Consider the following 21588-nt stretch of genomic DNA (forward strand, 5'->3'; position numbering starts at 1 on the left):
CAGTAAATGTAAAAGGCTTTTCTTTTCTCCTCTATAGTTTTTATACATATGCATATCCCATGGGGTTCTCTCCCTATTCATGCTGTCCTTTCTGAAGATAGTATTTTGAAGTAGTAGCTGAAACTTAATATCGTGTGTGTGTGTGTTTTAAAAAAAACTTATGCATGATTCATTTAGTCACAGCAAGCCAGCACAAAGCACTCAGTGGCACTAAAATTTATATAGGTGAATAGAAATAGAACCTTCTCAGATGATGCTGACACAAAACCTCACACATACACTAACTAAAATAATGTAAGTTTACCACCAGTCCTCTCTTGTCTCCTCTCCCCACCTTTCTTCTCCCCCAATCTTATACTGTACAGTGGTTCTCGGATGTCTCTGTTGCCAAACGTTTCAGTTTTCGAACACCGAAAACCCAGAAGTAAATGCTTCCATTTTCAAACACGCCTCAGAAGTCGAATGGCTTCTACTGCGTGTTTCTCAGTTTTCTCAGTGAAACTGGCAGACTGCCCTTTGCGCCTTGGTTTCTGAACATTTTGGAAGTCAAACGGTCTTCTGGAATGGATTACATTTGAAAACCAAGGTACCACTGTATACAACGTTAATGTCTCACATCGAATCTAACTGATCTGTAGAAAAGACCCTACGACCTGAAAACAGAGACAATGTACGTTCTCTTTAATAACAACTATTTTTACAAAATCATATAGATATTCTTAAAGTTCATCAGGACTGTTTATACTTAGCGTGTGGTTATGTTATGTTATGTTATGTTATGTTATGTTATGTTATACGGTATATTCTTTAATAAGAGGCTCCAAATGCAGGGATCAGAATATTTGCATATATTTATGTAGGTTGCGGGATGCGGGTGGCGCTGTGGGTTAAAGCCTCAGTGCCTAGGGCTTGCCGATCGAAAGGTCGGCGGTTCGAATCCCCGCGGTGGGGTGCGCTCCCGCTGTTCGGTCCCAGCGCCTGCCAACCTAGCAGTTCGAAAGCACCCCTGGGTGCAAGTAGATAAATAGGGACCGCTTACTAGCGGGAAGGTAAACGGCGTTTCCGTGTGTGGCTCTGGCTCGCCAGAGCAGCGATGTCACGCTGGCCACGTGACCCGGAAGTGTCTCCGGACAGCGCTGGCCCTTGGCCTCTTAAGTGAGATGGGCGCACAACCCTAGAGTCTGTCAAGACTGGCCCGTACGGGCAGGGGTACCTTTACCTTTATGTAGGTTGCTTTTGGTAATCATGGGGAGGGGGGAGCTGTGCCAGACCCTCAGATCCCGTTCTCTTGCTACTGAACTCTCTTGTGATCCCACCAGGAATTATCCATTCTTTGTCTATCTGCAAATGAGCTAAACAAATGATGCTACAAATGCTAAACCATTGAATCCTGCACACACTTACCTGGGAGTTAGGCCCAAGGAACTGAGTCGACTTGCATTGGATTGTGCTGCTAGGGCTCTTCCATGTGACCATTTTATTGTGCGCTCATGACAGCTTTTGTTCACTGGGGTGGTTATGCACAATGCTGCTTTCAACATTATTTGTATCTGCCGAAGTTTCAGGGCAGATATACCGGTATTGCGTTGTTTCCAATCTGTGCACACCTCACAGCTTCCAGCTTAATTCCTGAAACTTTTCACACCACAAATGTTCCAGGTGTTGTTGTTTTTGTCCCCCTTGTGTTGTGCTGTAGCAGAAGAGCATCCCTCCAGAGGGCAATAATGAGGAAATATTGAGGAAACACTGCAGAACAATTAAAAAGGTGGAATGATTTGTAGACAGTCCAGTATAAATCCATCACTAATGAACTATTATATGTTGCAGAATATACCCACAGAAACATGTCTGAAGGAGCCCTTAAACTCTCAAATGCTGTCTTTTGTGGGTGATTCCCCTGTATTTGTCACATTGATTAATATTCACACAGTCTTACTATTATAGATAAGAGGGTGGTTAAGAAACAAAACGAAAACTCCATGGCGAAAATGAGCACACCAAGACATGCAAAGGAAGCTATCTTCTGAAGAATCATCACTTCAGATAACATGCCAATGTTTTCCCTGCATCTTTTATTTGCTTGGAACACGTCAAATTATTATTTTTAAAACATACCGCTGTGAGATATGTTCTGTGATTGCAAATCCAGTTTTAAGACATTTCACAACATGTCAGTATATGTGGGCTATTTGCAGAGAATTACAGCATAACTCAAAATGGAAATGGAAAAATGGAGAGGCAAAAAGTTCTGCCTTCAGATCTTTGCTTAATGAATAGACATTTATACAGCTTATGGGTGAATTATGAAGTTGGGGAGAAATTCAATTTTGGTCGTTTTTACATCTCATTTGCTGCCTTGACACCTAATCTATTCCATTCTTCAGAAGCCCACTGTGCAGAGAGTGTGTGTTGGCGGGGTGTGTGTGTGTGTGTGTGTGTGTGTGTGTGCCCTGCATTTAATAGCTGCATTGCCTTTATTACTGGTTTGGGAAATACTTCCCTAATGGAATATTTATCCATTATAAACATAGCATGACCTTTGTGCTCAAAAGTATACTGTTTTCATTTAATCTTTCTCCTTCTAGTTGCTACCTTTAGGATCATAAACACACACCTATTCAGACAGACAGACGGCTCTGTATACTTTGCAGGGCTGGCATAAAGGAGATGACTGCGCAAGGCAGATGTACAAGTATAAATATGCTAAAACTAGAAATGTTCCAAACTCTGGACTAGCACAACCAGAGAAGGATATACAGTACAGCCCCTTGTGAATACGTGCAACAACCATTCCATCCTAGTGATGGAATATGGCAATTTCAATGTCACTTAGCTAGGTACACACCATGGGCACAGGCAGGGGGTGCAGCTGCCACCCTCATCAAGTAAAAAACCCCAAAAGCTAACTTGCAATTGCATTGCAGATAACTCAGTTCTGCCCCCCATCTAATGTAAAGCCTGCTCCCGCTAAAATAAATTCTAGCTATGCCATTGGTACATAACATACATTTAAAGTCATGGTCAGAGTAGGGCTGTCAACTATCCAAAAGAAAATGCATGTCCAACAAACACTCTGTGAGGTGAGTGGGGCTGAGAGACTTCAAAGAAGTATGACTGGCCCAAGGTCACTCAGCAGTTGCATGTGGAGGAGCGGGGAATCAAACCCAGTTCACCAGATTATGAGTCTATTGCTCTTAACCACGACACCACACTGGCTCTCTGATGCCTTTCTTTGAAGGGCTGTTATTCAGTAGTATGGCACATACTTTGCATGCAAAAAAAGTTTCAGGTATAATTCCTGGCATCTCCACCATCACCTCCAGGTAGGGCTGGGAGACACCGCTGTCTGAAACCCTGGGAAATTGCTGCCATTCAGTACTGAGCTAGATGGACGGGGGGGTGACTCAGCTTCCTGGGTTCCTAAAATAGTATTATAAAGGAGCTTCCCGTTTTCCAACTGGCTACCTGCTACTGAATTATAGGAGCCAGTCTAAAATATCATGGACCTGAAGAGTTGGAAGGGACTCTAAGGATTAATCTAGTCCAACCCCCTGCAATGCAGGAATCTAGATCTAGAATCTAGATCATATGTGACAGATAGGTATCCAACCTCTGCTTAAAACCCTCCAAGGAACCCTCCACTTTCCCATAGAGTGTGTCCCACTGCCAAACTGCTTCTACTGTTGGAAAATTCTTCCTGATGTTTAGTAGGGATCTCCTTTCTTGTAACTTGAAGCTTTCGGTTTGGGTCCTACCTTATGGAGCAAGATCAAACAAATGTTGCTTCATCCTCTTTTAGATATTTGAAGATGGCTATCATATCTCCTCTCAGTCTCCCCTTTACTAGCTTAAACAAATCCAAGAGATACAGTACCCAAATCTAATTTGCACACTCATACTGGCCCGGTAGTTTCAACATTAATATTTTCCTCAGCTCCCAGATGTGACGTTCAAACCCTCCTGTTAAAGAGTATATTCTCCCTTTCTCCTTTTGCTGGCACTAAATAGCATTTCCAGTTCTGGGCGCTATCTAGTGTATTCTTGCAAAGGCACACAGAAAGCTTCCAATCCGTGGAAAATTGCCATGGCTGCCTTGTTTACAACCAAAGTAACAATTCTGAAATGCACACGTACAGACACAAGAAGCCGCACCAGGGCTCTATAATTATACACCTTAACTGCTCAGTTCTGGGTGGAGGGAGGAGATTGGAGTGGAGTGGGGAAACAATACCCAATTAATCATGCCTAGCCACCTTCATGTAAACAGCGGGGTGGGGTGGGCAGTCTTGAATTGTGCTGCTTTCATGTGCTGTGCTGTTTGCACAGGGCTGTGTCAGGGCTTATTCCCCTAATCTGTTCCCTGATAGGAATGTACCAATCTGCCTTAAACTGAGTGAATCCATTGATCCATCTACCTCAATTCTGTCTACAACAGGCATAGGCAAACTCAGCCCTCCAGATGTTTTGGGACTACAACTCCCATCATCCCTGACCACTGGTCCTGTTAGCTAGGGATGATGGGAGTTGTAGTCCCAAAACATCTGGAGGGCTGAGTTTGCCTATGCCTGGTCTACACTGACTTGCAGGATTCTGCAGACCCTTCAAGTGTCCCTATTTTCCAGGGACAGTCCCGGATTGATAGAAGCTGTCCCGGTTTCTGATGTGGTCCTGGAATGACCTGCTTTTCCTTAGGATGTTCCTATTTTCACTGGAGTGCATGGTAGGATGTCCCTGTTTTCATCGGAGAAATGTTGGAGGCTATGCACCAGGGTTTGTCCCGCGACTGAAGCTGGGACCTCCAGCACTGAGCCACTGTGATATGGCAGTCGCTGTGCACATTGACCACCATGTGCCAAGATGTCTGTATCAAAGTCAGCTCCATTGGATTGCTCTCGAGAAAACAGTTTTTCAAGCGTTTTTGGTGTCCACACAAAAAGCTAATCCATTCTGAGGTCTGTGCATTGGTTGCACCTAGCTGCCTTTCCCTCAAGTTCTTAACTTCCCTGCATTCTCCAAATGCAAGACGGCTAAACGTGTTTACTGCAAACTCAGAGAAGTGTTTCGTTTTTAAATTATCTATCCTCAGTAGATATGATTTCAGTGGATCATTCAGCGATAGATGGATTTTATTTCTGTTTCAAAGGTCAGAGGCCGATTATGAAGCCGCCGAAAGAAGGCAATCAGGCAGCTATGATGTTCTCAGAAGATCCCCAGCAGTTACACATTGGCTTCATTCTTGTGGTTGTTCTATTAAGCAATGACCTCCAAGAGGATTAAGTCAGTTTTGAGGCTACTTGTTGTTGCTGATGATCTAATGCACCAATCGCTGGGGGCAGGGGCAGGAATCACACCCTTCATAATTTATTTTCAGGCAGTGATGGGAACCTGGGGACCTCAATTTGTTGTTGGATTCCAACTCCCATTAGCCCCAGCCAACACAGTCAATTGACAGGGATGATAGGATTTGTAGTCCAAGAGCATCTGTAGAAACAAGGTTCACCAACCCTGAAAGGCTCATACAATTTTGTACTCGTCAAAATGTGTAGGCTTGCTTACAGTGCACAAGAACATTCCATTCATGAAGAACTCGGGTTGTCTAGACCATGCCATTTCAGAGAGCTTGCAGAATTGGTCTTCCCCAAGTTCTGCTTCTGACTTCTAGGAACTATATATCTGCAAAGAAAGAGAGAAGTGCGGCCGAGAGGTCATGTTAAATATCAATGTTTTTAGTATGTTCTGCAAGAACTGGTTATTTCTTTGCCTATGGTTTCTGTGACTGCTCAATGAAAGATTGGATTCACTTTCTTTTTTTTAAATAATTTTTTATTAAGTTTTCCATTTAACAATCCAATCATATCACATTAATTATTCCAAATTATACCAATACATATCGTAAGTCCAAATATTTTGCCAAATTATATATTTTTGTTGGGGGTTCCCATTCTTCAAGTTCAGTAAGGGTCCAGTCATCTCATATTTCTGCTGCTTTTAGTGTTCACCAGTCCTCTCTTTCAATCTTCTTGATGTTATCCTTTTTCTTCTTAAAAGCCTCTGAGTTGTTTCCACAGACGAGTTAAAGTAAGCAATATTATGCTTCTGTGTGAACTTTGTAAGGCTCTCCCGGATTGGATTCACTTTCAAAAGTAATGGGATACATTTATATAATTAATATTTTTAATTGGCTAGGTTTTCAAACAAAATCTCTCTTTTTAAAAAACACACGATTTAGGCTAATAGGACCTGCAATGAATATTTTCATGTTTTTTTATACACCTCCAGGCCAATCTTATATATGTCTACTCAGAAGTAAGTTCTATTGAGTAATCCTCAGTGAGACTTACTCCCAGGTGAGTATAGGACTGTAGTATAGACCTCCATCCAGATTATAAGCACTTACAGAGAAACCCAAACCATCTCTTCTCAGAAGTAAGTCCTGTTGAGTTCAGTGGGGTTTACTCCCAGGAAGGTCTGTGTAGAGCCTGCCTGAGACCTGGTGTGGGAGCCATGTTAGAATAAAGTTATAAACTCAAACAAAAACACAGCTGGCACCTGGTGGGGGTCCTTGGCCAGCTTAGGCATTCAGGGTCTGGGGCTGCCCCCTGCCCGCTCCCAGGTAACCGGGGTTAGAATTGCAGCCAAAGTTGCCCTTTTGAAAGCCTTTCCATTTGACCCAATAGCTTGCTATAATTCTCTTGTTAGTATGATACATTTCTACTTTTTCATAGATTAGATTAGTCATTTAAATTGAAATCAATAGCATTAGGAGGCAATATCAATTTCAGCCCTGTGCTGCTATTTCTTTAGACTATGTTTTCCAGTTAATTCCAGGACTAATTAATTACAGCAGCCATTGATTGTACCGATGCCTTGCTCGTTGCATCTGCATATGCAACCAAGGTTATTCACGGACTGTTGACAACAGAGAGAACACAGCACAACAGCTTTGGTCTCAGAAATGATATAGGAGAAATGCCTGAATTGCCATCCCCCCCCCCCTTTTAGTTATAAGCGGTTTACTTAATTGTTATTTTTTTTTAAAAAAAAAGTCTGTGCAGTAAACAGACCTGCAAGACATTATGATTTGAGCCAGACAACATGTGTCCCTCGATTTTCCCCTCTTCGGGTCATGATAGACAATCTGCTAAATACCAAAGTTTTCTTTTAATGTAGCAGATATTTCAGGCAGAGTTCCCGATGAAGCTAATGCAACCACCCGTATTGCCCTAAATGTGGCACTGGAATCGTTGTACTGGATTCCACTAGTGTAACAAGTTGTTAGTTGTTAACCTGTGTGACTGACATTGTGGCCCATGCTCAGTGTGTGTAGGTGCAATTAAAGGTAAAGGTACCCCTGCCCATACGGGCCAGTCTTGCCAGACTTTAGGGTTGTGCGCTCATCTCACTCTATAGGCCGGGAGCCAGCGCTGTCCGCAGACACTTCTGGGTCACGTGGCCAGCGTGACAAGCTGCATCTGGCGAGCCAGCACAGCACACAGAATGCCGTTTACCTTCCCGCTGATAAGCGGTCCCTATTTATCTACTTGCATCCGGAGGTGCTTTTGAACTGCTAGGTTGGCAGGCGCTGGGACCGAAAGATGGGAGCGCACCCCGCCGCGGGGATTCGAACTGCCGACCATGCGATCGGCAAGCCCTAGGCACTGAGGTTTTACCCACAGCGCCACCTGCGTCCCTAGGTGCAATTAAACAGTCATTAAAAAAAACCAAAACCGACCTTAAAAACCTCAGGACTTTATTCTCACAAGGAAAAAGAGCTGGGGGAAAAACTGCCCCTGCAACTTCCTGCCCTTTGGAAAACTGGAGAACAGCAGAATAGCATTAACATTTTGGCGTCATCAAGATCTGTTGTGATGAGCCCACGGCAGGTTTTTATTCTGATGATTCCTCTGTAGTGCTACACAGCCAGATGACAGGAGGAGGAGAACCTGTTGTTATTGACTCCACCTCTTATTTAGCCTTTGATCACACTTGAGTACTTGGAAGTTGGGAGGAGCCAACTTATGCTAATTTCAAACAACTTCTGCTAATTTGAGATGCTCTGGCAGAGAAGGGTCCCAGGTGAACTCTAGAGATGGAGGGCCGGTGTGCAGCAATGAGGATGTTCATGGTATCAGTTCAATGCCCCACAATAACACGGGGCGGGGAATGAAGCATTTCCAAGCCAGTTTCAGCTGCTGAGCAAAGTATAGTGGCGATGATGAACAGTCATGTGATGAGCGGCACTTATGGCGAGGGCTTGAAAAAGGGCTCAGTGTGATGATGTGGCAAACATTTCAGCAAATCTGAACGGTAAAGGGACCCCTGACCATTAGGTCCAGCCATGGCTGACTCTACGGTGCTCATCTCGCTTTATTGGCCGAGGGAACTGGCGTACAGCTTCCGGGTCATGTGGCCAGCATGACTAAGCCGCTTCTGGCAAACCAGAGCAGCGCACCGAAACGCCGTTTACCTTCCCACCGGAGCGGTACCTATTTATCTACTTGCACTTTGTGCTTTCGAACTGCTAGGTTGGCAGGAGCTGGGACCGAGCAACGGGAGCTCACCCCGTCGCGGGGATTCGAACCATCGACCTTCTGATTGGCAAGTCCTAGGCTCTGTGGTTTAACGCACAGCGCCACCAAAACGGAGCCGTTCAAGAACCGAGGTTTGACTGTACAATAAAGTTTAGTAGTTTACATCAATCTGAAACTTGAATGATTGCATAAATAGAGCAAACTACTAAGATTTATTGTACAGTCAAACCTCAGTTCTCGAACGGCTCCATTTTTGAACATTTCGGTTCCCAAACACTGAAAACCCAGAAGCAGTGCTTTTTTTCCTGGGGAGACGCAGGGGTACGCAAACCCCTAAACATTTTGTGAATCTAAGTTTGGCTCCATTGAGAGGCAGTATTTCAATCTGAGTAGGAAAATGAGAGTACCCCTAAACATTTTTTTTAGAGAAAAAAAGCACTGCCCGGAAGTAAATGCTCTGGTTTCAAATGTTCCTCAGAACTCGGACGTCCGATGCTGCTTCTGCTTGAGTGCAAGAAGCTCTTGCAACCGATCGGAAGCCACGCCTTGGTTGTCGAACATTTCGGAAGTCGAACGGTCTTCCGGAATGGATTACGTTCGACAACCGAGGCTAAAATATCATACCTGTCACCTGAAAGGGCACACACACAGGGAGATCGATCATCATTTATGTATTCAGTTTTTGCTTTCTGTAAAGGAAGATGCATTTAGATCAGTCCTCACAGACGATGGAAAACAAAAGCAACTTCAGGACCAGCTAGTTCTTGTGCAATGTTTACGGTTACTGTTGCCTTCAGTCTGGAATAAAAATGGGAACTTCACAATGCTGTTTATTTGCAGGACCATAGGAAACCTCCTTTCGGTTAACCAGAGCCCACAACTCCATAGCTACTGCTGAATCCCAGGCTGGCAGTGACCTCCTTCAGTGGCATGGAAGAAAAAGCATATGCCATTTTTTAAATCAACACCGTTCCATGGAACTTCTATAAATCGAGGTCTTCTAAAAAGAAACTGTGGTTTAATTATGAGCTTTACCCACAAGGCAAAGAAACAATAAGAACAACGATTAAATGAGGAAGTGATTCTTCACTTCATTGTTGGATAGGGAAGCTGGCTTGAGCTATTGCATAGTTCTTTCAGTTAAAGCGATGACAAAGCTGAATCAATGAACATCAGTCATGTGCTCCTTTCTCTCTCCCTGTCATGCACTGATTTGGCATGAAGCTCCTGGCTTGTATCATTCCCAAATCCCCCATTTATAAACTGGGAAATTTTGACTTCCCTTTCCCTCCCAGTTTCTAAACTGGGGGACTCTGGCTTAATGGTGATGAATAACCCACAAAATAACGACATTCTGGCTTACTTTCATGGTTTTTTGAATCCAACATTGAGCCACAATTACCTGGTTTGGACATAATAGGGAACTCTAGCTTAATACAACCAGTGTGCAATTGGAATAGGTGAAACAAGGGAGGTGCACTCAGCCTTAATGCTCGTTTCTGGCTCTATAAACCGTGGTTTGTGAAGGCTTTAATGATCATGTGAACTAAACCACAATCTGGCCATCTGTGCCTGTTTCCCACCTGCCCCAGACATTTCTATTTTTATGATAGTCTATAGACAAAAGGATTCAGTCTTAACACTTGCTCAAAGAATTAACCATTTCATAACTTCTTAATGCTATTTATGTGCAGTGTATTACTCTGCGAAATCATTCTTAGTCCACATTTAAAATTTCTGCAACAAAGTACCGTATTTTTTGCTCTATAGGACGCACCCGACCATAAGATGCACCTAGTTTGAGAGGGGGAGAACAAAGGGAGGGGGAAATCTCTCCCTCTCTGCGCAGCGCCCCTTCAACGAAGTGGCAGAAGAAACAGCCCCTTCCATTCCTCCTCCCGCTTCGCTGAAGAGGCGCTGCACAGAGAGGGGGAGCCTCTCCAGTGAAGCAAAGCCAAGAGACCGATCCCTCTTGCTCTCCTGGCTTCAGCGAAAGCAACGTGAGGCCTCCGGAGTGCAGCGGGAGCACTCCTGCTGTGCTCCGGAGGCTTTGGGCGGCTATCCCTGAAGCCAGGAGAGCAAGAGGGGTCGGTGCACACCCACTGTGCTCCAGAGGCTTTGCGTTGCTTTCGCTGAAGCCATGGAGCCTGCATTCGCTCCATAAGACGCACACACATTTCCCCTTAATTTTTGGAGGGGGGAAAGTGCGTCTTATAGAGCGAAAAATTCGGTAGATCATGGGGTCCAAGAAACTTCATGAACACATGGTGACAGTCAAACTTTAGTCATATTCAGATTACACAGATTGGAATAAAGAGACTTGATTTCAGTGGATCTACCCCGAGCATGATTAATGTTGGAAATCACCCATAGTATGATAACATATTTGTTTAAACATCCCTGTACATGTATGTACAGTGGTACCTCGGGTTACATACGCTTCAGGTTACAGACTCCGCTAATCCAGAAATTATACCTCGGGTTAAGAACTTTGCTTCAGGATGAGAACAGAAATCATGCGGCGGTGCGGTGGCAGCAGGAGGCCCCATTAGCTAAAGTGGTGCTTCAGGTTAAGAACAGGTTAAGAACGGACCTCCAAAACGAATTAAGTACTTAACCCGAGGTACCACTGTATGTATGTATATATAAAAAGGTAAAGGTACCCCTGCCCATACGGGCCAGTCTTGACAGACTCTAGGGTTGTGTGCTCATCTCACTCTATAGGCCGGGAGCCAGCGCTGTCCGCAGACACTTCCGGGTCACGTGGCCAGCGTGACAAGCTGCATCTGGCGAGCCAGAGCCGCACACGGAACGCCGTTTACCTTCCCGCTAGTAAGCGGTCCCTATTTATCTACTTGCACCCGGGGGTGCTTTCGAACTGCTAGGTTGGCAGGCGCTGGGACCGAACGACGGGAGCGCACCCCGCCGCAGGGATTCGAACCGCCAACCTTTCGATCGGCAAGCCCTAGGTGCTGAGGGTTTTACCCACAGCGCCACCTGGGTCCCTTGTATGTATATATAAGTATGTATATATAAGTATGTACAAAAGAAGGCCTCTTTGAGATAATTTTGGAAGTGGTAGAAGAATAGAACAATAAAAGATAAAGGATGCCGGAGCATCCTAAATTCACCAATAATATATCAGGGCTAATCACGCACAGCATGATGTTTTCTTAGGAGTAAGGCTCACTAAATTCAATGGTGCATATTTCCGAGTAATTTCAGCAGACTTTGAACTTAGGCTATCCATGAAAGGATGTTTCAAATTCCACTTATAGAGCCAGCCATAATACTATGTCATGGTATTCATGTGCACATGGATTTGGCAGCGCTCACCATTCTACCTCATTTAAAAAAATAAAATCTCTCAGGAGCATGGGTGTTACGATGGTGAAAACTAGGTGTGCGCATAGAGCTGCTATCCACAAATCACTCCTTGTATACTGTCTCAGCTATCATGCGGATTTCATGTAAATGGGCCCTCAGTTACATAGATCCATGTTTACATTTAGTTTTTCCACCCATTTCTTGAGATTACTGGGGAGGAAGATGAGGTGCTGTTAATAAAAGAATTTATTGTAACAGAATCTAAATTTGTGTATCTCAATTTACAGCAGGATGTTAAAAAGCACCTTCTGATCATTTTGCTGCCTTGAGGACAGGAACGTGAAAGCATTTCCAAGTCCCGATATCATTCCTCTCTCAGTCTGTTTTTAGTAAATGTCACTGACAATTCAATAGTCATGGCAGTAAGTGAGAAGAGCAGCTATGTTACTTTCAGGCTGAATTAGAAACACATTGCCAAGGATACACAAGTGACTCAGTGGTAACTAATTAAAGTGGTGAATTATACATTATGAATTCAAGGGTATGAGCCAGCCAAAACCATTTTGAAATCTTTTAAATTTCCATGGGGGGGAGGGTATTTACAATTTGATTATTTGCAAAGTTAGGTGTTGTTGTTGTTGTTGTTGTTATTCAGCCACTAAGAATTAAAAGTGCTCAGTGTCAGCCTAAGGCTACAGTCGTGAACAAACTTTCTTGAGTCTCAGTGAGCACAGTGGAACTATTTATTTATTAAATTTGTAAACATAAATACATGTGCTGTGACTGTTTGCAACATAAATATTTCAACATGGAAAGGGGGAAGGGAAGAAAAGTTCATTCACGGTTTCACAATTATACTTAAGAGAGTCTAAGAATGGCTTGTGCAAATGTGAACGGCGGGTGTGCTGTATTCATCTAAATTAAGCAATTAAAATGTTCTTTTGGGCCATTTTTAGGAAAGAACTAGCTGAATTTGCTAAGAGTTATTCTCGGGACATGGGTGGCGCTGTGGGTTAAACCACAGATCCTAGGACTTGCCGATCAGAAGGTCGGCAGTTCAAATCCCCGTGACGGGGTGAGCTCCTGTTGCTCGGTCCCTGCTCCTGCCAACCTAGCAGTTCGAAAGCATGTCAAAGTGCAAGTAGATAAATAGGTACCCCTCCGGCGGGAAGGTAAAAGGCATTTCCGTGCGCTGCTCTGGTTCGCCAGAAGCAGCTTAGTTATGCTGGCCACATGACCCGGAAGCTGTACGCCAGCTCCCTCAGCCAATAAAGTGAGATGAGCGCTGCAACCCCAGAGTCGACCACGACTGGACCTAATGGTCAGGGGTCCCTTTACCTTTACCTTATTCTCAGGTAAGTATGCATAGAATTGTCATCTTAAAGCTCAATCCTAGGAGCTCACTTTGAGATAACTATGCAGCACACAGGTTGTAGCTTTACCCAACTCACTTACCTGGCTATCAGCCTCATTAAACTTAGTAAGATGTATTTTCGAGAAAGCATACATAGCATTTCAAGAAAATGTGAGAGAGAACCTTATGTACTGAGAGAGCAATGAGTTTGCCAATTAACCTTTGTCCTGCGTATCAGATTTCCTCACTGACTCTGTACCAGGACAAAAGGAAAATTGAGATTCATAGCGGATCGCAAGCTAATTTCACATTGACCTCTCACTTAATACCTACTGATAACTAGGATTATTGCTGAACATGGCAGACCTTGGTTTGACCAGTGAGGCAACTGCTAAAGTTTTGAGCAAAAACTCATATTCAGAATCACTTAACACAGCATAGTTATGCCTTAACTTTAAGAGAGCTTGACTATGTCATTTTTGTTTGAAAACTCTCAACACTGGGAGATTTAGTTAAGAAAGTAGACCGTGCAAGAGTATGGGCACCCCAGTTACGTTCTATACCTCCGTGCAATTTTAGATTCCAAATATTGAAAATCCTTGCTTTGATGATGCAAAAGCTAATCTGGTTGGTGGTCCACTTCCCCAAAAGAATCAAGTCTGCAGCTTGGGAGTACCTTGAATGCTGAAGTTACAGCCTTAGTACAAAGCATTTTTTTAAACCAACTTATGTTGGGTTGCTAGCTGTGGACAAAGGGTCTTGCTAGTCATTCATGCCTTGGCACCATTGAGAACTGATTGCTGCATTGTGCTGCATATAGGGCTTCCCTGGAAAACTGTTCAGAAACTGCAGATAGAGCAGGAAATGCTTTTTCCCTGGTCCTGACTGCTCAGAACACACACTGCCAGTACAGAAATGTGTTTTTCACTGGCTTCCAATTTGTGAGTGGAGACAGTTCATGTTGCTAGTGTCAGTCTACAAAACTACATAGCTTGGGATCGAGGTAATGGTGCCTTTCCCCCACATGAACTTACCTGTTCACCATGATATGGTTCAGAGGTCTTGCTGCAGGTTCTGCCAGTTGGAGAACCAAAGTGGGTGGCAACCAGAGACATTGCCTTCTATGGGGTGGCACCCTTGCCAGTTGTAGGTCAACCCCCATAATGGATTAATTTTATTTTGCTGGCCTGTTTTATTTCCCTGCTTTAGGTTGCAATATTATGCTCACTTACCTGGAATTAAACCACGCTGAACAAAGTTATATTTATTTATTATATTATTATTATTATTATTATTAGAATTTATATACTGCCCTATACCTGGAGGTCTCAGGGCAGTTCACAGAACAAAATCAAAATATAAAACCACAAAACATATAATCAAAATAAAAAGAACCCAATAACCCCCCCCCAAAAAACACAGACATTTTAAAAGCATATAGGATGAAGTTGGACTTACTCATGAGTAAACAAGCAAAGGCTTGTGCTGTTCCACCCTGTCCTCGGTGTTTACCGCTGCTTTTAGTGTTTATTGCTGCTGTCTACAATGCAGTTAATATTTGTATATTTTATTTAACCTGTTTTATTATTTGTTAGCGGCCTTTGCCAGACAGCCCTTAAAGATTAATTCTATCAAATGAAGACATAATTAATCCCACCGGGTAATAAAAGGCATTGAACCAACGAAACGCATAACATTTGTGGATTTTCTAATATTAACAATTCAGCCCGGTATTGGCGCTGCAACTGTTTTGCACTCTTTAGACATCTGTTATCTTTGACACAGGTAGTTTTCCTGCCCTCCAGAGTGAAGGCGGTGCTTCCAGAGTGACATCACGACCTTGCCCAATCAGCCTCTTCGGAGGCTGTGACGCTGCGCCCGAAAGTTCCCTTCTTCTGGGAATGGTAACATTGGCCGGTTTCCTTTCCATTTTTGAGTTGGCGGTGCAAGTGTAGCATCGCACCCGCAGAAAACCCGACGTCTTCGAAACCGGCTCCCGTTTCTTTCTGGATCTATGCCCTCCCCCCTCGCCTAGGAAAAACAAGCAGCATCAGAAGCACTTTCCCCCAAGGGGCTGTTTTTGTTTTCCACCCCCACCTTAAAATAAGAGAGGGTGAGAATCACGCAGCAAAGCGTGGGCGCCGATCCGAGCTCTCCATTTACGCGCGTCCCGAGTCCCGTTTTAACGGTTTCGATTCTCTTCCCCGGACTGATAGCTAATCCAGAAAGTTCGCAGGCTGGAATCGGGACAGGATTGGCAGGGAAGCCCAGATTTACAAGCTGCTCCGGGCCTTTTAAGAAACAAATAAATCAAGGGGCAACCTTCTCCAACGGGGGAGGGCGCAAAAATTAAAATACAGGCACACGTGTATATAAGTCGATGGCTGAAAAGTGTCCCCCCCCAGCCAGATCTGGCGGAGTTAGGTGACCCCCCCACCTCCCTAATATTTCCACAGGGTTAGGGGGCTCCTAAGTCCCGCGCAAGGACCGGGCTACTTTTCTATGCGGTTCCGGTGCGCTTTTGCGCCCATTGCACCCCTCTACGCGCTCTCTCTCCCTTTCCCTTCTCCAGAAGTCCCGGAGAGAGAAATAAAGAGTTTGAATCTCGGGGGTTTATTCCTATTATCATCATCACCATCATAATCAAAGCGAAAGAGTGCGCGATGCTGCTGCAGACCGAGAGCAAGAAAGCAAAAAAAAGTCCCTCCCCAAATTAGAGAGGCGCGTAGGTGTGAAGAGCGAGAGAGAGGCTGCGGTTCTTGCACCGGCTGCTCCAAAAATAAAAAATCGTGTGTGTTCCCCCCCCCTCCCTGCTCGGGGTGGGGAGGAAGAGCAGGAATTAAAAAAGAAAAGAGGGAGGGGGGGGTTGTTGCAGCAGCAGGAAGAGAAGGAGATCCTCCCAGGAGACGGAAAAGGAAAGCAGGGGAGAGGAGGGCTGCTCTCCTCCTCCCCGCCCTACGCGATCCCGGCGGCGGCAGGAAGGGAAGGGGCGGCCAGGGGAGGAAGGAGGAGGAAAAGGAAAAGAGGGAGAGGAGGGAGGGAGCTGCCTGCCTGGGCAGAGGGGGAGGGGCCCGCTGCTGCTGCTGCTGCTGGGCTGAGCGGCGGCAGGAGCGCTGGGGCCTTGGACACGTCGAGCCGCGGGAGGAAGGCGGAGAGGAGCCCGGGAGGGGAGCGCGGAGACGCCGGCGGCCCCCGAGCGCCCGGCCCGCTGGGCGAAGGAGAAGGAGGTCCCCGAGCAGAGCGAGCCGCGCACGGAGTCAAAGCGGGGAGAGAAAGAGGAGCAGCCGCCGCCGAGACAAAGAGCGGAGCCCGCCGGGGAGAGCGGGCTGCTCCTTTCCGCCTCCTCCTGCCATTATTAATCCTCCGCCCGCGCGCCTGGCCCGGGGAGCCCCGACGCGCCCGGAGGAGCGGACCACCGGCGGGTCTCCCCTTCCTCCCGCCAAGCCAGGTAAGGCGAGAGAGAGCGAGCAAGAATATCGCCAGCCGCCATAAACTTGGAGGAGTTGAGGGGGGCGGGCTCGGGGGTTTGAAGCCCCCTCGGGGACCCGCTCTCCGCGCCCGTCCCGTGGCCGCGGGGCCTAGCAGGCGCGCCCCGTTGGGGATGCGGGGAGGGCGCACGGAGAGAAGGCAGCCTGCTTATGGACGGGCTGCCTCCGCCCTTCTTCTCCCTTCGGTCTCTCTCCAGCGCCGGGTTTTGCGACGGCGGGGTGGGAGGGGGGGAGGAAGAGAGAGGCGGGGGTGGGTGGGTTAAAAAAAGGATTCAACATTTTTTAACCCCCCCCCCTCTGATTTATAGATCACATAAATCAAGGGGTCGTGACGGAGAGGGAGGGACTTTTCGGGGGTGGGGGGTGGGGAAGCAGCTGCCTTCGCCTGCCCCCGCCCTCGGAACTATGGACGACTATTGTGGAATCCGGGGGAGAAATGGAAAAGGGTGCGTTTGGGAATAGGGGTTTTATTTCCACCCATGGGGGTGGGGGGGGGGCAAGCTCAGGCATCTCGAAAGAAAGAAGGGACTAGGTTTCGGGTTTTGTTTTGTTTTGTTTTCAGGCGGGGGGGGGGGCAGAGAGGAGGAGGAGGAAAGAAGAGGCGGGGTGGTCCAGACGGAGAAGTGCTGGGTGTTGCAAAGCACTGCGTGGGGCGGGGAGATTGGGGGGGGGGCGGAATCTAGGTGTGTGTGTTTTTTTGGGGGGGAGGGGACGATGAGGCTGGAAGTAGAGGTGGGAGTTCACTCCCCACACATCGGTCTGCATAGGAGATCATTTGCTGTTTGCAAAAGGGGGGGGGGCAGGTCTAGCTTTTTTCTTTTTTTTACTCCTTTGTGGACTGGAAGAAGTGAGGGAGCGGGACAGAGGGATTAAATATATGGCATGAGTGGTGGCTCTAGAGAAGTGCTGAAGGGGGGGGGCACGGGGAGCTGTTTTTTGAATAAAGAGAGAGAAGCAGTGGCTTATACTAGTTGATTATTATTATTTTTTGTATCAGGAAGCTTTTAAGCATAAAGTGGATGGATTTCTCAAGAGCGTTATGTTACTCCCGGTATATGAAGAACAATATAGGGTGGTTGCAACAGAGCATTCTAAAGCTTCACATCTAGGTGACTAACCTGTGACCCTGCAGATGTCGCTAAACTATGACACCCATCATTTTTTATTATTATTGGTCGCGCTGGGTGGGGTTGAAAGGAGTTTAGTTCAGCAACATCTGGAGGGCTTCAGGTTAGCCCCACCTGCTTTATTTAAGCACCACTATTAAGACACCTCTGCCTTTTGCCAAGTACTATTGCTACTTTTATTATTGTATGTAGATAGTCGCTTAGTGTGATTATGGTCAGTCCTGAAGCTTATCTACTTGCAGTAAGGCCTATAATTGTGCGTAGGGTAGATTCAGCTGAGCTGTTTTGGGTGTAATGCTTACTACTATCTTCTTCCATGTTACAATTGATGGATCATCTTAAAACACGGAAATCTGTATTCTTTGTTAGCTTTTACTTAGCGCCATTTCAGATTTTTGTGCAGAGGCAAGCTCAGGTACACTCTGCAGGAAGCTGCAGCCAATCCCTGACAAGTACACCTGTATGATATACATGTTTGCTACATTCACATATTTAGGTGTATGCACAGTCTTGGGCAATAGCACCCTCTCAAAACATGGATTGAGAGGTGCAGGCATCAGTTTGCATTGTTGGAAGTTTGGCTCAATCTAGGTTTTGCCTGTGGATATGTATCAGGGATGGGCAGAGCTGAATATTCAAATTTTAGCTTTCAGGAGGGTTTATAATATTTTAACAGCTACTTTCCCTAACGTTGAAGCACCTCAAAGGTGTTTCATAAATGGCCCTTCTCTCAAGTTGGATTTCTTGAAATCATTGAAAGTGTTTCGGATTTGCTACACAAGGAATTAAAGTGAGGAAGACCGCAGAATTTGCTTGGAATAAATTATTACCATACTGTACTCCTTAATATGGACATTACTGGAATAGTTCTGCTTTGGTTTTCCCCACAGTGCCTCTGTCCAACATAGAGAAGATGATTTACTACTTCTCTAGAAAACAGGGGACCTTGGGATATATTCATGTGACTTAAATGATCATTATCTAACTGGATATTGGAGTAGTTAATATGTGTGTAAATAATAAAGCATAAAAGAGTGCACACTGCTTAGTCATCTTCACATAAATAGCCGACTCTGTTTACCTTCACTTATGTGAAAATAGCTTTGATGCTCTATAGGGAACTTAAGGGTAAAGAGTTGGTATCTAAATCAGCCTTGATGGTTTTTACTATTAGCAATAGAACTCTGGAATCTTGGATTAAAAAAAAAAAATCTGCCGTTGTAAATTTCATTTACTTTATGGTGGTATGTTCAGAAGATAAATTATGTCAGCAGATAAGTGTGATTTGCTATTGATTATTTTTTGCATTCATTCAAAGTACTGTATTTATAAATCACTTTTTAGACTCCAAGCATCGTATATAAAAAGGTACAAGATAAATTGAGACACATCAAATAGGGTATGATTATTAGGAGAAAATTGTTTTCTGAGGCATGCACATCATTTGCACACTTGAGAAAAGGCAGCAGTGAAAATAAGTTTGCAAGCCCCACTTAAAGGCCTGTAGTTAAAAGGAGCCAGGCATAACCAGAAAGGAGCCCCATAACTCTGGAGCCATCACTGAGAAGGCCCTGTCTCTTATGCATGCCAATCTACATCAGCAAGACTTTTGATATTGGTGTATGTGCAAGCTAACCTATTTCCAAATTGATTTAAAGGTTCACATGACCACGTTGGGCCCGGAAACATAGCAGTAAACCTGTGGTCTCTATGATGTCCACAAAGTCTTTTTTAGTGATCTCCCAGCTGCTCTCTTCTCCGTCAGGAGACTATCCCATTACAGTGCTAGGCTGAGATGTTTAAACCTTGTATTAGTGTACCTGCATGTATGATACATAAGGTGCATGTTTTGCCGGCCATTTTGGCCATGATCACCCCTGGCGTGTGGCTGTTTGGAGGGTTAGTGAGCTTTGAATGCGGCCTTTGAGCTGAAGACAGTTTGCATCAGTTGCATTGCTTATTAGAGAGGCGGCAAACACAAGTGTCACACATTCAGATGGCCCCCACTAGCATCTGGATGCCTACATTTTATATTGACCCGAGTTTCCAAATCTCCCAGACAGTCCTGCAACACAGGTAGTCCCACCTTGGAGGAGCTGATTCATGGGTAACTGAGATAGGGCTGATGTACAGGCCTGCACTGGTAAAAGGCACATCTGGCCACTGCTTTATGTTTTCAGGAGTGTCTCTCTCTCTCCCCCCCCCCCAATATTTGGTTCTTCACTGCCCTATCCAGAATTGGTTTAATACCTCCCTATACCAGGAGTAACCAGAGGGTGTTTGCCACCGATTTGTACCGATTATGTCTTTTTACTTACTTCCATGTAGGAGAATGGGGGCTGTCCTTTTATACGAAAGCAAAGGGCCTACATTTTGAGGACTGGGTTGTGCCAAGCAGTCCTAAAAATATGTACCTCGTAGCAGGTAACTTACCTGGCCCTTCTCATACATATTCTACCTGCCGTAATGAACATTTATTAAGAACTGTGCAGAACACTGTTGTTGGAAGTGAGGTCAAGGACAGCTGTTCTGCTTTAGGAGTGGGTGTGGTGTGATGAGTGAGGATGTCATCCAATGGTCATTGTGGATTTTGGAGGAAAGGAACTCTCCTCTCTTTGCTCTCCTCGGATATGATTTCGCTAGTTTAGTAAATAAGGGCATATGTTCAGTGACATGTATTATTTTGAGTCTGTTTAATGTAGCTTTTAGGGACGCAGGTGGCGCTGTGGGTAAAAGCCTCAGCGCCTAGGGCTTGCCGATCGAAAGGTCAGCGGTTCGAATCCCTGCGGCGGGGTGCGCTCCCGTTGTTCGGTCCCAGCGCCTGCCAACCTAGCAGTTCGAAAGCACTCCCGGGTGCAAGTAGATAAATAGGGACCGCTTACTAGCGGGAAGGTAAACAGCGTTTCCGTGTGCGGCTCTGGCTCGCCAGAGCAGCGATGTCACGCTGGCCGCGTGACCCGGAAGTGTCTCCGGACAGCGCTGGCCCCCGGCCTCTTTGAGTGAGATGGGCGCACAACCCTAGAGTCTGTCAAGACTGGCCCGTACGGGCAGGGGTACCTTTACCTTTACCTAATGTAGCTTTTATAAAGCATAGATCAGTTCACTTGGGTGTTTCGTTTGAGTTTTTAGGGATATGTTCTAACTAAAAACACTTTTTAAGGAATTTGGTGTGTTACTTGGAATACAGTCATGCCTCGGGTTGAATGTGCTTCAGGTTGAGCGCTTTCGGGTTGCGCTCCGTGGCAACCCAGAAGAAATGGAGCGCGTTACTTCCGGGTTTCACTGCTCACGTATGCGCAGACACTCAAAATGACATCATGCGCATGCGTGGAAGCAGCAAAACGTGACCCGCGCACGTGCAGACGCGTCTTATGTTCCATTCAGGATGCGAATGGGGCTCTGGAACATATCCCGTTCGCATCCCGAGGTACCACTGTACTTCACTCGGAAGGGGCATATGGCTGCAGCGGTGCAACACTTCATTAAAACCCATTTCACAGGCTTCCTATAACAAGTGCAGGTGTATAGGATTAGGGGCTAAGGGGCTAAGGCACTCAACAGCAGGTAACCAGATTGTGTACTCTGGAATAACTACATTGATTTTGAGGGACTTCTTTAACACCTTGTAGCTATATATGAACTTCAGATGCATATTGGTATGTGATGTTGGTTGTATTTTGTATTCTCCGTTGCGTGGAACGAATGCATTTTTTAAAAAAGAAAAAGTTATGGCCTGTATATCGGGATTCATCAACTGATTT

General features: G+C 45.5%; 1 protein-coding gene across 5 annotated transcripts in view; it reads left to right on the forward strand.

Annotated features, from left to right (window-relative positions):
- The first annotated feature begins 15957 nt into the window (after positions 1-15957).
- NCK2 (NCK adaptor protein 2) overlaps positions 15958-21588 on the forward strand; it is a 73030-nt gene continuing 67399 nt past the window's right edge. For 2 of the 5 annotated variants that reach the window (XM_083438008.1, XM_083438007.1), the window contains exon 1: positions 16261-16660. The gene's annotated coding sequence lies outside the window, so the exon portion shown is untranslated. Of the gene's footprint in view, positions 16661-17038; positions 17147-21588 lie in introns of those variants that run through there. The other 3 variants (XM_083438005.1, XM_083438009.1, XM_083438006.1) reach the window with 3 other exon arrangements.

Source organism: Podarcis tiliguerta, assembly GCF_965153285.1.
Source record: "Podarcis tiliguerta genome assembly, chromosome: 4".
In the NCBI taxonomy this organism is placed as follows: domain Eukaryota; kingdom Metazoa; phylum Chordata; class Lepidosauria; order Squamata; family Lacertidae; genus Podarcis; species Podarcis tiliguerta.